The sequence below is a fragment of the Schistocerca serialis genome, chromosome 1 (assembly GCF_023864345.2).
Source record: "Schistocerca serialis cubense isolate TAMUIC-IGC-003099 chromosome 1, iqSchSeri2.2, whole genome shotgun sequence".
Taxonomy (NCBI): Eukaryota; Metazoa; Arthropoda; class Insecta; order Orthoptera; family Acrididae; genus Schistocerca; species Schistocerca serialis.
The window spans coordinates 600,616,006-600,630,780 of record NC_064638.1 but is presented as its reverse complement, the minus strand read 5'-3'; the positions used below and the strand labels follow the sequence as shown (position 1 = coordinate 600,630,780).

General features: G+C 44.8%; 1 protein-coding gene and 1 pseudogene across 3 annotated transcripts in view; one reads left to right on the top strand and one right to left on the bottom strand.

Annotated features, from left to right (window-relative positions):
• LOC126477140 (dipeptidyl peptidase 9) overlaps positions 1-14,775 on the bottom strand; it is a 213,278-nt gene that overhangs the window by 179,996 nt on the left and 18,507 nt on the right. The window lies entirely within an intron of this gene.
• LOC126428839 (5S ribosomal RNA) lies at positions 9,812-9,929 on the top strand (annotated as a pseudogene).

The window sequence follows — 14,775 nt, the reverse complement described above, 5'->3', positions numbered from 1 at the left end:
TTTAAAAATGCAAAATATTTCCAAGAGCAAATGTATACTCTGACCATAATTTATTAGTTATGAAATGCAGCTGAATAAATTGCAAAAAGGTAGGAAACTAAGCTGATAGGTAGGTTGGTTGGTTGGTTTAAAAGAGGGGGAAAGGAACCAAACTGCTAGACTATCAGTCCCTTGTTCCAAATAAAACAATGCCACCTGGGTGAGAATAAAACAAGTGAGATTGACAACGCAAATTGTAGAGAAAGGAAAAACCACAAGAACAACGGAAGGGCAATACACTTAAATGGGCAAAATGGGAGAAGAACACCACAGAAATGCAACAAACAGGTAGAAGAGATCAAAATGACAAAACAGATTACCATGGCTGCTGACCATGATAATAAAAAGGAGAAGCCAGCCACTCTGCAACACATTAAAACCTCCACCCTAAAGGCACTAGGGTGGAGAACACAGATGGACAAAGTACATGCACTAAAACTGACATGGGTCTTCACAGCAAAGAAGGTAGCCATGGGTCGCTCAAGTGTGGCCAAGAACAACGGAAGGGCAATACACTTAAATGGGCAAAATGGGAGAAGAACACCACAGAAATGCAACAAACAGGTAGAAGAGATCAAAATGACAAAACAGATTACCATGGCTGTTGACCATGATAATAAAAAGGAGAAGCCAGCCACTCAGCAACACATTAAAACCTCCACCCTAAAGGCACTAGGGTGGAGAACACAGACGGACAAAGTACATGCACTAAAACTGACACAGGTCTTCACAGCAAAGAAGGTAGCCATGGGTCGCTCAAGTGTGGCCAATGCGGAGCCGTCAGAGAACCACAGAGTCCCTGTAAGAGGCCTGCATGGAGGACTGCCACACAGTCATAGTCTCCTTAATGGCAAACAGTTTGTTGTGCATACTGAGACTATGCCATTCCGTTTCCCAAAGCTGAAAAACCTGGCGGCATGAAAAAGAACACAGGTCAGTTATTGGAAAGCCGATCTCCATAAGTGGTTTCCATGTAGCCTGTTTGGCCAACCTGTCAGCAAGTTCATTGCCTGGGATTCTAGCGTGTCCTGGGGTCCCCACAAACACCACTGAACGACCAGACCATTCCAGGGCATAGATGGACTCCTGGATGGTCACTACCAAAGGATGATGAGCGCAGCACTGGTCAATAGCTTGTACGCTGCTCAAGGAGTCAGTACACAGAAGAAATGACTCCCCAGGGCATGAACGGATGTGCTCAAGATCACGAGATATAGCCACCAGCTCTGCAGTGAAAACACTGCAGCCATCAGGAATGGAATGCTGTTCAGTATGTCCTCCATGGACATACGCAAAGCCGACATGACCATCAGCCATCGAGCCGTCGGTGTAAACCACTTCATGGCCACAGTACGTGTCAAGAATCGAGAGGAAGTGACAGTGGAGAGGCACAGGGTGAACCGAGTCCTTTGGGCCATGTGAAAGGTCCAGGTGAAGCCACGGCCTAGGTGTACATCATGGAAGTGTACGCGAACGGACCTCGAGTACAGGTGGTGAAGGCGACAACTCCAGTTCAAGTGGAAGGGATCGGATGCAAACTGCAATTGTAAGCCCTGACTTGGGCTGCCGATGTGGGAGATGAACCGCTGTGGGTGGGAAAAGGAGACGGTAATTCGGATGCGTAGGCGAAATACGAACGTGTGCAATGTAACTGGCATGCAGTTCTGCACACCTGACCTGTGATGGAGGGACTCCAGCCTCCGCCAGGATGCTGGTCGCCAGACTTGTCCTATAAGCTCCCGTCACTAGTCGAATGCCACAGTGGTGCACTGGGTTGAGTAAACGCAACGCTGAGGGTGTCACCGAACCATAAACCAGACTCCCTTAGTCAAGGCGGGATTGAACAAGGGCTGTGCACAGCTGCAGCAGTGTAGAGCGATCTGCACCCCAGTTGGTGTTGCTCAGGCAGCGGAGGGCATTGAGGTGCTGCCAGCACTTCCGCTTAAGCTGACGAAGGTGAGGAAGCCAAGTCAACTGGGTGTCAAAAACCAGTCCTAAAAAATCAATATGTCTCCACTGCAGGGAGAGGATTGTCAGTAAGGTAATGTTCTGGTTCTGGATGAAAGGTACGACGCTGACAGAAGTGCACAACACATGACTTTTCGACCAAAAACTGGAAACCGTGAGCTAGAGCCCATGACTGCACCTTGTGGATGGCTCCCTTTAGGTGCCACTTAGCAACACCAGTACTGGTGGTGCAGTACAGAGAGCGTGAGACGGATGGCCCTACAGCTGCTGCTTGACTGTTAATGGCCACTAAAAATACACTCAATACAGAGCCCTGCAGGTCCCCATTCTCCTGGATATGGAAGGGTGGGAGAGTGGGAGGGGGGGGGGGGGGCTATGAGGGGCACCAACTTGGACACAGAAAGTACAAAACCACAGGAAATTATGGATAAATATCGGGAGTGGGCCTCGGAGACCCCACTCGTATAATGTGGCAAAAATATGATGTCGCCAGGTGGTGTCATACGCTTTTCGTAAATCAAAAAGGACGGTAGCAAGGTGTCGACATCTGGAAAAGGCTGTTCAGGTGGCAGATTCATGAGACACAAGATTATCAATGGTAGAGAGACCCACGCAAAAACTGCCCTGGCATGGAGCCAGTAGGCCATGTGACTCCAGGACCCGACACAACCGCCGACACACCATACGTTTCAGCAGCTTACAAAGAACGTTGGTGAGGCTGATGGGCCCATAGCTATTGACATCAAAAGGGTTTCTGCTGGGTTTGAGCACTGGTACAATGGTGCTCTCCCACCAATGTGATGGAAAGACGCCATCACACCAGATACGGTTTAATATCATGAGAAGATGCCGCTTGCAGTCAGAGGAGAGATGATTATTCATTTGACTGTGGATTCGATCTGGCCCAGGAGCTGTTTCGGGGCAATGTGCAAGGGCACTGAGAAGCTCCCACTCTGTAAATAGGGTGTTATAGGGTTCACTGCGGCATTTAGTGAATGAGAGGACTTTCCCTTCCATCTTCTGTTTGAGAGTGTGAAAGGCTGAGGGGTAATTCTCTGAGGCAGAGGCGCGAGCTTAGTGCTCAGCAATCGCGTTTGCATCAGTAGATAACACATCATTTGTTAGGGTCTGGTACCCAAAAACTCATTTGATCTTTGCCCAGATTTGGGAAGGTGACATAGGGCACCGAATGGTCGAGACGCATCTCTCCCAACACTCCTGTTTCCGTCGTTTCATAAGCTGGTGAACACAGGCACGGAGCCATTTAAAGGCTATGAGGTGCTCCAGGAAAGGGTGCTGCTTATGCCGCTGTAGATCTTGCCGATGCTTCTTAATTGCCTCAGCGACTTCCACAGATCACCAAGGGACTGTCTTTCACAAGTGGCACCCTAAAGAATGAGGGACCTTGTTTTCCGCCGCAGAAACGATCGTTGTAGTTACCTGCACAACCACCACATCGATGTTCCCATGTGGGGGAGATTCAATGGTGACAGCAGAGGTGAAGGCTTCCCTATCTGCCTTGTTTAAAGCCGATTTGGGCAGGCACTCGTGGGCCTGACGCTGCGGTAGTGACAGGAAAATGGGGAAGTAGTCACTAGCACACTGGTCATCATGTGCTCTCCAGTGGATAGATGGGAAAAGGCCAGGACTGCAAACCGATCAATGGCCCAATATGTGCCATGTGCCATACTGAAATGAGTGGGGGCACCTGTATTTAGAAGGCAGAGGTCAAACTGTGAAAGTACATTTTCGACCTCTCTGCCTTGGCCATTAAGCACAGTGTCACACCACAAGGGGTTATGAGAGCTAAAATCTTCCAAAAGTAGGAAAGGTTTAGGGAGTTGATCAATCAGTGCAGCCAATGTCTTCAGGGGTACTGCACCATCTGGAGGAAGATATACATAGCAGACAGTTATTTCCTGTGTCGTCCTGATCCTGACAGCCACAGCTTCAAGAGGGGTTTGAAGGGGCACAGGTCCACTGCATACTGAGTTCAGGACATAAACACAAATTGCACCTGACACACTATTATAGTCACTACGGTTCTTGTAATATACCCTATAGCCGTGGAGGGCAGGGGTCCATATTTCTGGGAACCAGGTTTCCTGAAGAGCTATGCAGAAAGCAGGTGTAAAGCTTAACAGTCGCTGTAGCTCAGCCAGGTGGTGGAAAAAATGCCACAATTCCACTGAAGGATGATGTTATCGTAAGGCTGGGAAGGCATGGAGGCAGGTTATGCCTCAGGGTCACCTGCTGCCACCTATTGAGCATTTGTAGCCAGGTCCACAGGGGGCGCTAACATCTCCATCACATCCTCAGATGCAGAATTGATAGGAAGTGGTGGTGTTGGGGCCACCAGAGGGTCCTGTTTCTTAGAACACTACTACTTAGTTTGCTTGCTCTGTCACTTCTCTTTAGGGGCTAGCTGGGAAGATTTCTCGGAAGCAGGTTCAGGCATGGAGGAAGATCATGAAGCTTTTCTTCCAGCAGCTTTTGGCTGACAAAGATTTGGCCCCTACCACCAAGGGGGCAGATGTATTCTGGTGGCCCAGAGGGCCCACTGTTCGTGGCACTGAGTGAGGAACCACTGGCACTTGGGACACCAATGGTGACGTAGCTGCAGCATATGTCGACATCAACCAAATGGGGTGTAATCTTTCAAATTTACGTTTCGCCTCTGTGTAAGTCAACTGGTTCAGGGTCCTGTACTCCTGCTCCTTTTGGAGTACTGGGCAGTCCTGGTGAGCAGGGGGAGTGGTGCTCTCAACAGTTGACGCAAGTGGGAGGTGGCGCACATGGAGTATCTGGGTGCAGTGGAGGTCCGCAGTCTTGACATGTGGTGCTGGAAGTGCAAGGGGAAGACATGTGCCCGAACTTCCAGCACTTAAAGCATCACACAGGGGGAGGGACATATGGTTTAACGTCACAGCGGTAAACCATCACCTTGACCTTTTCAGGCAATGAATCACCCTCAAAGGCCAAGATGAAAGCACTGGTAGCAACCCTGTTGTCTTTGGGTCCCCTGTAAAGGCGCCTTTCTAAATTGGCATGGAGCTCGTCGTCAAACTGCAAGAGGAGATCACGATGGACAATGATCCTCTGGACGATGTTGAGGCTTTTATGGAAAGTGACAGAAACAGTAATATCACCCAGTTGTCACAGGCGAGTAACGCTCAGGATTGGGCTGGGGATGCTGTCTCAATCAAGACTGCACCATTTCGCATCTTGGACAGCGCTGTCACTTCCCCAGACTTATCCTCAAGGTGTTCAACAAAAATTTGAGGCTTCGTAGATAGAAAGGAGTTCCCATCAGTTCTGCTACAGACTAAAAACCGAGGCGAATATGGCTCTCTCCGTTCTGTAGCCCTACGTTCCTCCCATGGTGTAGCAAGGGAGGGAAGCAATTTAGAGTCATATCTATCAGCACTGTATTCAATCTTGCCCTTCTTAGCGACTGCTGGCACTGTACGGTCACCAGCAAGAGATGACTTAGTCCACTTCATTGCAAGTCTTCTGCCCTGATGCCACCCACTCCGATCAGGGGCTTTCCCCAAGGGCAACACCCAGCCACAGCAAGGCCCCATGGCATGATGGCCGTTGCCGGGAGTCCTGATACTCCAGGAAGACAGGGATCTACTCTTTGGCATAAGTGGGGAGTTTACAGCTCAGGCATCCGCATTGCGATCCCTGTGTTGTCAGGGGGCTACCACCAAATGGGTACATGACAGCCCCACCACAATGGACTGGCTACCATGCTGGATACTGGGTGCAGAGAAATCCAATACTGCCATGGGGGTGAAAGAGGACAGGAGACAACGGAAGTAGATGACATACCTCAGAAGGGTCCTCACCAAAACAGTTGAATCGCAGGTGGAGATGCAAAGCCATGACAAGAGATCCAGGAGATCGACTCTAGGGGCACTATGGATAACTCATGCACCACATAAGGCATCCTTCCCCATATGGCCCACACTTCTGTAGAATTTTGAAAGTGGCAAATCAAAGCATAGAATGGGACCTGGACTCATAGGGCCGAAAAGTGCGAGACTCCTTTTAGTCGCCTCTTACGACAGGCAGGAATACCTTGGGCCTATTCTAACCCCTGGACTCACAAGGGGAAAGCTGATAGGGCCTGGTTAAGTAAAACCAACCACAGGTTCTAGAGAGCTTCAAAGGCAGCATTAGTCTAGACTGACTAAAATAGACAAATGAAATACAATATAAGATACATGTAAAGCTTTGAGTTAGGAAACAGTGAGGCAGCAGACAAACAACTAGGCAGAAAGAGAAAGCCTAGTAAAAATCTTTAGATAACACAAGACATTGAATTTAATTGAAGAAAGGAGGAAATATAAAAATCACCAAATTAAGTAGTCAAAAGGTAATACAGATGTCTAAAAAGTGAGAATGACAAAAAGTTTAAGGTGACAAAACATCAATGGCTAGAGGAGAAATGCAAAGTTGTAAAAGCATACATGATTATAGGAAACATACATGCTGCATAAAGGAACATTAAATAAAACCTTGAAGAAAAGACAGACAGATGTGTGAGCATGAAAGGGCACAGACAGACAGACAGTACCAAGAAAATAATGGAATATACAGAAAGGCTACATAAGGGAAAAAACCTTGAAGAAAATACTATGGAAAGAGAAGAGGGAGTCAATGAAAGTGAGACAGAAGATATGGTCAGGGTCTTCTTCAAAACATGTGACACAATAGTGACCCCACGGTTTTTATTACAAGAGTATCTTACACATTGGACATTTTGTTCATATTGTTATGCCACCACTATTTTTGGGGAGTTACGTGCAGCACTGGCAGAAGCCATAAGCAGCCAGCAAGAGCAGAACATCAGCATACTGTTTACAGGAACAAGGCTCCTTATGCATTGCGGGGCAAACTAGGCCCTTTGTCGAATTTGTCAATGCAGCAGTAAGACAGGGTTCTTATGGTGTGCACTCAGCAGTTTCTCTGGCAACAGCCACAGGAATATTATTAGAACTGTGACAAAGTGGTATAGTGGCACAACAAATGAGCCACTACACCTTTTTAGTCACAATTCACAGCCTGACAGCCACCAAGAGCCCAGTCAGCCACCAATGCTATACCATCTTCTAACACCAAGTCCACCTATTGGGACTTGGTGCCTCTTGACTGAATAGCCACATCCAAGCTCACTCCAGCAGCAGATTGACTACTGCCCTGGGGTAGCAGGTCGTGGCAAGGGCAGTACAGCTGCGCACCCTTCTACACTAGTGCAGATATAAGGCACCTCACATCACCATTTACAGAAGTGGGATGCCTGCCAGGGCACTTACGGGATAGATCATGCAGTTTCCCCACCAATGGGCCACAGAAATGTTATCAGGAATGTAGCTGGTAATGTTACAATAAATGAGCCATTATACAATATCAATAATGGTTTTTTTTATGACTTAGATTCACAGCCCTGCAGACCTACTATGACAAAGTGGCTGTACGATAGGTCAGTAAGAAGCCACCATGAACTCTATCAGCTACTACTGCCACACCATGTTCTTGCACACCAAGTCCTACTTCTGGGACTTGGTGCCTCTCCACCAGTGGGCCACCTTCAGGCTACCTACAGCAACAGCAGCTCAATTCATGCCTTGAGAACGGCAGGTTGAGACCAAGGAACTGCAGCCACTCACCCATCCATGTTGGTGTGGGTGCCATGGTACCTCGCATTGTCACTTGCAGAAGTGGGATTTTCCGCCAGGAGGTTGACATCCCCTGCAAGTGCCCTGACTATCTTCCACACCACTAACCCCACCTGCAAGCAGTTGATGGCACATCTAACTGGATCATGTGCTGCTAACAGGCAAGTGGCCGTCAGCATTCCAGAGTGTTTACGCCTGGGGCTACCAGCTGGTTGGTAGCCGATACCACATGACGTGTACCAACTCCACTAGCACACCAAGAGGGGCAAGGCCGCTGTGCCACAGTGTACAAGTGTGGCCTTATGAATTTTAATAATGTGATTGACTTTTACTTTAGTTATTAAACTACTATCAGCTTGCTCCTCACTATGACCTAGCACCGCAACCCAACCCTGTACAGAAGTGGCCTGTCATCCCTGGGTCAACTTCAGAACTTGTAGGATTTGAAGGTCAGTGCCCGGATATCAATTTTCTAAAGCAGTATGCGACAGTTCTCAAAAAACTTCAGGAAAAAGCCTTTGAAATTTAGAAGTCTTTAGAGCACTGTTAAACACAAAACATTTCGAGAATTTTAAGTGTCACTGGGTGCCGAGTGCATGGCATATAACTCTTGAGCTCATCGCGACACTGGTTTGATTCTCATTAGCACCATACCTTTTACTTTTATTTCAATGCTATATTCAGCATCAAACAAAAATGTCGATTTTCAGATATTGACTCATAGACCCACTTCATTTGGCCTTTATTTTCATTTTTTTCTGATAAGATTTAAGATTGTTCGGAAAGGTTCAACAACATTACAAAGGAACATTGAAGATACATCATAAAAAAAGTTGACAATTCCCACTTAAAAAATATGAATGATCAAAAATTTCTGCATGTCTGCTTGCTGAATGTCCAGTCCTCTCCTCCAATTTCATCTCCTATTTTTTGTCTCAATCTGTTCATTCTATTCTACTGTCAAGTTAATGTGCTTCTCCATCCTCAAGTGCTTCTTTTTACACTGCTCTTTCTCTTTCCTTTCAATTCATCACTGGCAAGACCACCACCTCTTTCACATTCCAGCACATGTTAATTTTAATATTACTGAACACACTAGAATTCCACTTAATATACTGTTTGCTATCTTAAGCATTTCACTTAAATCTGTTTCATTTGCCACCAGTTCCACTTTCCCTTGGTCCATTCTAATAGATTTCCAAAAGAATGCTGAAGCATGTCTCTCACCATGGACTATATATACCCTGAGATAGAATGTGTTCTGTCACAAAAGGATAATGGAACATTCTAGAATATTCAAAAACATTCTTGAACATTTTAAAACATTCAGGCCAGTCTCTACCACTTCTGCACTATTTCAGCTGCTACACTGACTTCTCATGAGAAGGCCATTGGTGCAATGCTCTCTTTCAGACATCCGTATCTTCAAACCGAATCCCTTCCAAACCAAAAACAAACAGAAAGTTTTATATTTACTAAAACGTATGACATAAGAGGCTGCTACTCAGGTTGCTGACTGTATGTGGGGTGGAAACTAGGGGTGTTTTTTTTTTTTTTTTTTTTTTTTTTTTTTTTTTTTTTCCTTCGAGAGAGAGAGAGAGAGAGAGAGAGAGAGAGAGAGAGAGAGAGAGAGAGAGAGAGAAACCTCAGTGACACTGTAATCATCAGTGGAGACTTAAAATCATTCAACAATTAATTGGGAAAATTACAGTTAGTGGTGGGTGTGACAAGACATCCTGTGAAACTTCACTAAATGCCTTCTCTGAAAATTACCTAGGGCAGATAGTTAGGACACCCCCCCCCCCCCTCCTCCTTATGATGGAAATACAGGGTGTATCAACAAGAATCATTCATGTTGACACATCTATATTTCTGAAACTAATAAACAAATACAATGAATTTTGTTTTTGATGAATGGGAAAATCAAAGTTTTTTCTCACACATTTTCATAGGTGTTCAATATGCTCTCCTTGAGATGCATGGCATATGTCAATGCAGTATTCAAACTGTTCCATACTGAAACGAGCATGTCTTGAGTTACAGCTTCCACAGCTGCTGTTAAGTGATGTCTCAGTTAATTCATTGTCGATGGTAACAGAGGCACATAAACAGAGTCTTTTATAAACGGCCTTGCCGCAGTGGATACACCGGTTCCCATCAGATCACCGAAGTTAAGCGCTGTCGGGCGTGGCCGGCACTTGGATGGGTGACCATCCCGGCCGCCATGTGCTGTTGCCATTTTTCGGGGTGCACTCAGCCTCGTGATGCAAATTGAGGAGTTACTCGACCAAATAGTAGTGGCTCCGGTCAAAGAAAACCATCGTAACGACCGGGAGAGCGGTGTGCTGACCACACGCCCCTCCTATCCACATCCTCAACTCAGGATGACACGGCGGTCGGATGGTCCTGATGGGCCACTTGTGGCCTGCTGACGGAGTGCTTTTTATAAACGCCCACAATAAATAATCACACAGAGTCAGGTACGGTGACCTTGGAGGCCAGTAAAGTAAGGCTGAATTATTTGGTCCAGTCAATCAATTCATCATTCAGTAATCCTTTGATTTAAAAATTCCCGCACTTCCAGATCCTGTTGGTACATGAAGTTCTTCAAATCAGTGTCCAACTGTGGGAAAAGAAAGTTACTCAAGCATATTGAGATATGCGCTTCCCGAACAGTGCTCTCGGCAAAGAAAAATGGACCGTAAACCTTTTCCCATGAAACTGGACAAAACACATTGAATTTTGGAGAGTCCCTCTCATGTTGCACAACTTCGTGTGGTTGTTCCATACCCCATATTCTCACATTATGACAGTTCATCTTTCCATTTAAATGGAATGCTGCCTCGTCACTAAACACTAAGCATGGAAGAATACTGTCATCATCCATTTTGCCAAGAATGAAATTACAGAATTCCACACATTATTTGTTACTTTCACGAAGAGCTTGCAGTAGCTGAATTTTGTATGGTTTCATGTGTAAACATCGACGCAACACGTCAGACAGACATTGGAGGGGCATACTGAACTGTTGAGCTGCACGGCGAATGGATTTCTGCAGACTCCTTGTGAAACTATGGCGGATGCGTTCAATGTCTCAGGATGGCCTGGCGATTTTCCTTTACACAAACAACCTGTTTCTTGGAACTGTTCATGCCATTGTCTAATGCTCTGTAAGGTAGGAGAATCCACACCATACCAAGCACAAAATTTATGTTAATCAGTTATTACTCATTCACACTGCACAAAACGTACAACACAAAATGCTTTCTGTTGTCCCAACACCATTTTTACTCTAACTCTAGAGTTTGCTCTTTCCAACAGTACACTGCTCATGCACATATCTCAAACATAATAGGCCCAATACTTATGATTTTTTTTTTTTTTTAATTGAAATATTCTTTCTGATACACCCTATATATTGGATCTAATAGCAACAAGTAGACCTGACCTCTTACAGGATGTCCACATCAAAACTAGCACCAGTGACCATGATAAGGTTGTGGCAACAATGACTAACAAAGTACAACTAAAACAAGTAGAAAGCTATACATGTTCAGTAAAGTACATAAGAAATCAGTAGTGTCACATCTCAATGAGGAACTTGAAACTTTCAGCACAGGGCATGGGCATGTAGAGGAACTCTGGCTCAAGTTTGAAAGAATAGTTGGCCATGAACTGGATAGATATGTCCCAGTAGAACAGTTCATAATGGGAGGGAACCTCCACAATATACAACACCGTAAAGAAACTTCTAAGCAAACAGAGATTACTGCAAAATACGTGTAAAACAAATTGGAGGGCTACAGATACAGAGATGCTGAATGAAATGCATTTGGCTGTCAAGAGATGCCTTCAGTGACTACCTTAGCAGAATATTTTCACATTATCTTTCAAATTCTGATCATATGCCAGGACTGTTGGTGGTGCCAAAGTTAGTTTCCAGTCCCTAGACAATGAGACAGAAAGTGAAACTGAGAATAGCAAAGCAAAAGCTGATACCAACCATCAACAGTTATTTAATAAACAAAGAGGGTTAAAAAAACAATCATAAGTAAATACTTTAACATAAAGACCAACCAAAAGAATTAAGAAAATCATTATTATGCTCCGTTTTCAAATGTTCCTTTACAAAGGAAAACCCAGGAGAATTGTCCCAATTTAAACCCTGTACTACTGAAAATATGAATGAAATAAGTATTAGTGTCAGTGGTATTGAGCAGCAGTTGAAATCGCTGAAATTGAACACAACTCCAGGGCCCAATAGAATGTGTATCAGATTCTATACTGAATTTGCAGCCGAGTTAACCTGTCTTCTCACTATAATCTATCCCTTGAACAAAATACTGTACCCAGATCTTGGAAAAAAGACACAGGTCACACATTTCTACAAGAAGGGTAGTAGAATTGATCCACAAAACTACCGTCCCATATCCCTACCATTTATTTGTTGTAGACACTTAGACCATATTCTAATCTCAAATGTAATCAGGTATTTTGAACAGAGTGACCTCTTGAATGCCAGCCAACATGGATATTGAAAACATTGATCATGCAAAACCCAACTTGCACTTTTCTCACATGACATAGTGAAAGCTTTGGATCAAGACAGTAGGGTAGATGAAGAATTTCTTGATTTTCAAAACACATTTGACTCAGTACCACACCTATGCTTATTGGCGAAAGTACGACCGTTTGGGGTATCAAGTGAAATGGATTGAGAGTCGTTGTCAGATGCAGAGTAATTCAGGTTGGCCCCAGGGAAATGTGTTGGGACCCTTGCTGTTCAAGGTGTATATTTATGGCCTTGCAGACAATATTAATAGTAAAATCAGGCTTTCTTGCAGATGATGTATTTACATATAATGAGGTACTATTTGAAAGAAGCTGCATAAATATTCAGGATAATGTAATTGGATAGATAAAAAATTTGCTCACCAGGCGATGGCAGAACACATATCTAAATAAAGGTTTTACACAAGCAAGCTTTCGGAACCAGTGGCACCTTCTTCTGGCAGAAGTGTTGAAGGGGAAGGAAGAAGGATGAAATAAAAGGACTCAAGAGGTTTAGGAAAAGAGGTACAGTTTGGAAAAGTCACTCATAACACTGGGTCAGGGGAACTGGACGAGATTTGAAAACCCGAGAGCTTAAAGATGGAAAAAGGGTAATATGCAAGGCAGAGATTACAGTTAAAAATTGTGCATGAGTTAATAATAGTGAAAAGCCAATTGCACTGTATGTAACAGAGGTGGGAGGGGGATAGCGAAAAACAGACACGTCATAAAATGAAAGATACAGAGAACTTAAGCTGAATGAAGACAGGAGCAGCTACTGTGAAGAAATGCTGAAACGGAAGAAATTAACATTAATTAAAGCCAGGTGGGTGGCGAGAACCAATTATGTGTTGTAGCACTAGTTCCTACCTGCAGAGTTCTGAGAAACTGGTGTCTGGGTAAAGTATACAGATGGTGTGTGTAGTGAAACAGGCACTTAGGTCATGAGTTGCATAGTACAGCATGCTCTGCAACAAGATATTGTGTGTTGCCGGTATACACCCTCTGCCTACGTCCATTTATCCTGTCTGGTAACTTGTTGGTAGTCGTCCTCATATAAAAGGGTGAAGAGTGTTTACATAACAGATGGTACATGATGTGTCGTTTCACAGGTGCCTCTCCCTTTGATATTACATGTTTTGTCAGTTACAGGGCTGGTAAGGATGGTGGTAAGAGAGTGCACAGGACAAGTCTTGCAGCAGGAACAGTCATACGGGTAGGAGCTAAAGGTAGGATAATGGGTGCAGAAGGAGCATAGGTTCTGACAAGGATATTACGCAGATTGGGTGGCATGAAAAGCTGTTCTAGGTGTGGTGTGCAAAATCTGAGACAGAATGGATCTCATTTCAGGGCATGATTTTAGGAAGTCATGGCCTTGAAGTATTTGATTAATACATTCAAAACCAGGATAGTACTGAGTGAGAACCAGCATGCTCCACAATTGTTCTTTGGAGTGATTGGCAGTCCAGGATTGGACGTGATGGCCCGGGAAATCTGCTTTTGAACAGGCTGGTGGGGTAAAAATATCCAATGGAGGCTGAGGTGAGAATGGTGGTGTATTACTGTAAAGTGTCTGCACCCGAACAAATATGTTTGCCTCAAATGCCAAGGCTGTATGAGAGGGATGACAATTGTCAAAATGTAAGTACTGTTGTTCGTTAGTTTAACATGGATATAAGTGTGTAACTGGCCTTTGATGAGGACAAGATCAACCTAAGGAAAGTGGCACAGAATTCGGAATAGGACCATGTGAAATTTAAATGGGAGAAGGTATTTAGAGATACCAGGAATTTTAGGTCAGCCCCACCATGAGTCCATATGGCAAAGATGTTATCAACCATGGGCTGAAGGCTTATGTATCCCAGGAAAGCCCCCTCCAATGACCCACAAAAGGGATGGCATAGGAAGCAGCCATTCTGGTTCCCATGGCTGTACCCTTGATGTGTTGGTATGTCTGTCCCTCAAAGGTAGAGTAGTAGTTGGTAAGTAAGTTGATTAAGGTGAGCGGGAAGGATGTCATAGGTTTGGAATCAGTTGGGTGCTGATTGGGGAAATGTTCAGCACAGGCAGACCATGTATATGGAGGATGTTGGTATAGAGGGAGGTGGCATCAATGGTAACAAGCAAGGTGTGTGGTGGGAGTGGGACAGGCACACATTTCAGACGATCAAGGAAATGGATGCTTTTTTTACTACAGTACATAAGTCTATGCTATGGGTTGCAGATGTTGATCAACTAAGGCAGATATACGGTTAGTGAATCCTTTAAAAGCCAACAACTACAGGGCAGCCAGGATGGTTGGGTTTGTGGATCCCAGGAAGAAGATAAAAGGCAGGGGTGCACGGTTTGGGTGGGGTAAGAAGTTATATGGATTGAGTGGTTACTCCTTGTGAGGAGCCTGAGGTTTTAAGGAAGGACTGCAGGTCAATATGAATCACAGGTATGATATCTTGATGGCAGAAGCTGTGTGTAGAGGTGCCAGACAACTGGCACACACTTTCACTAACATACTCCTGTCAGTCAAGTACCACAG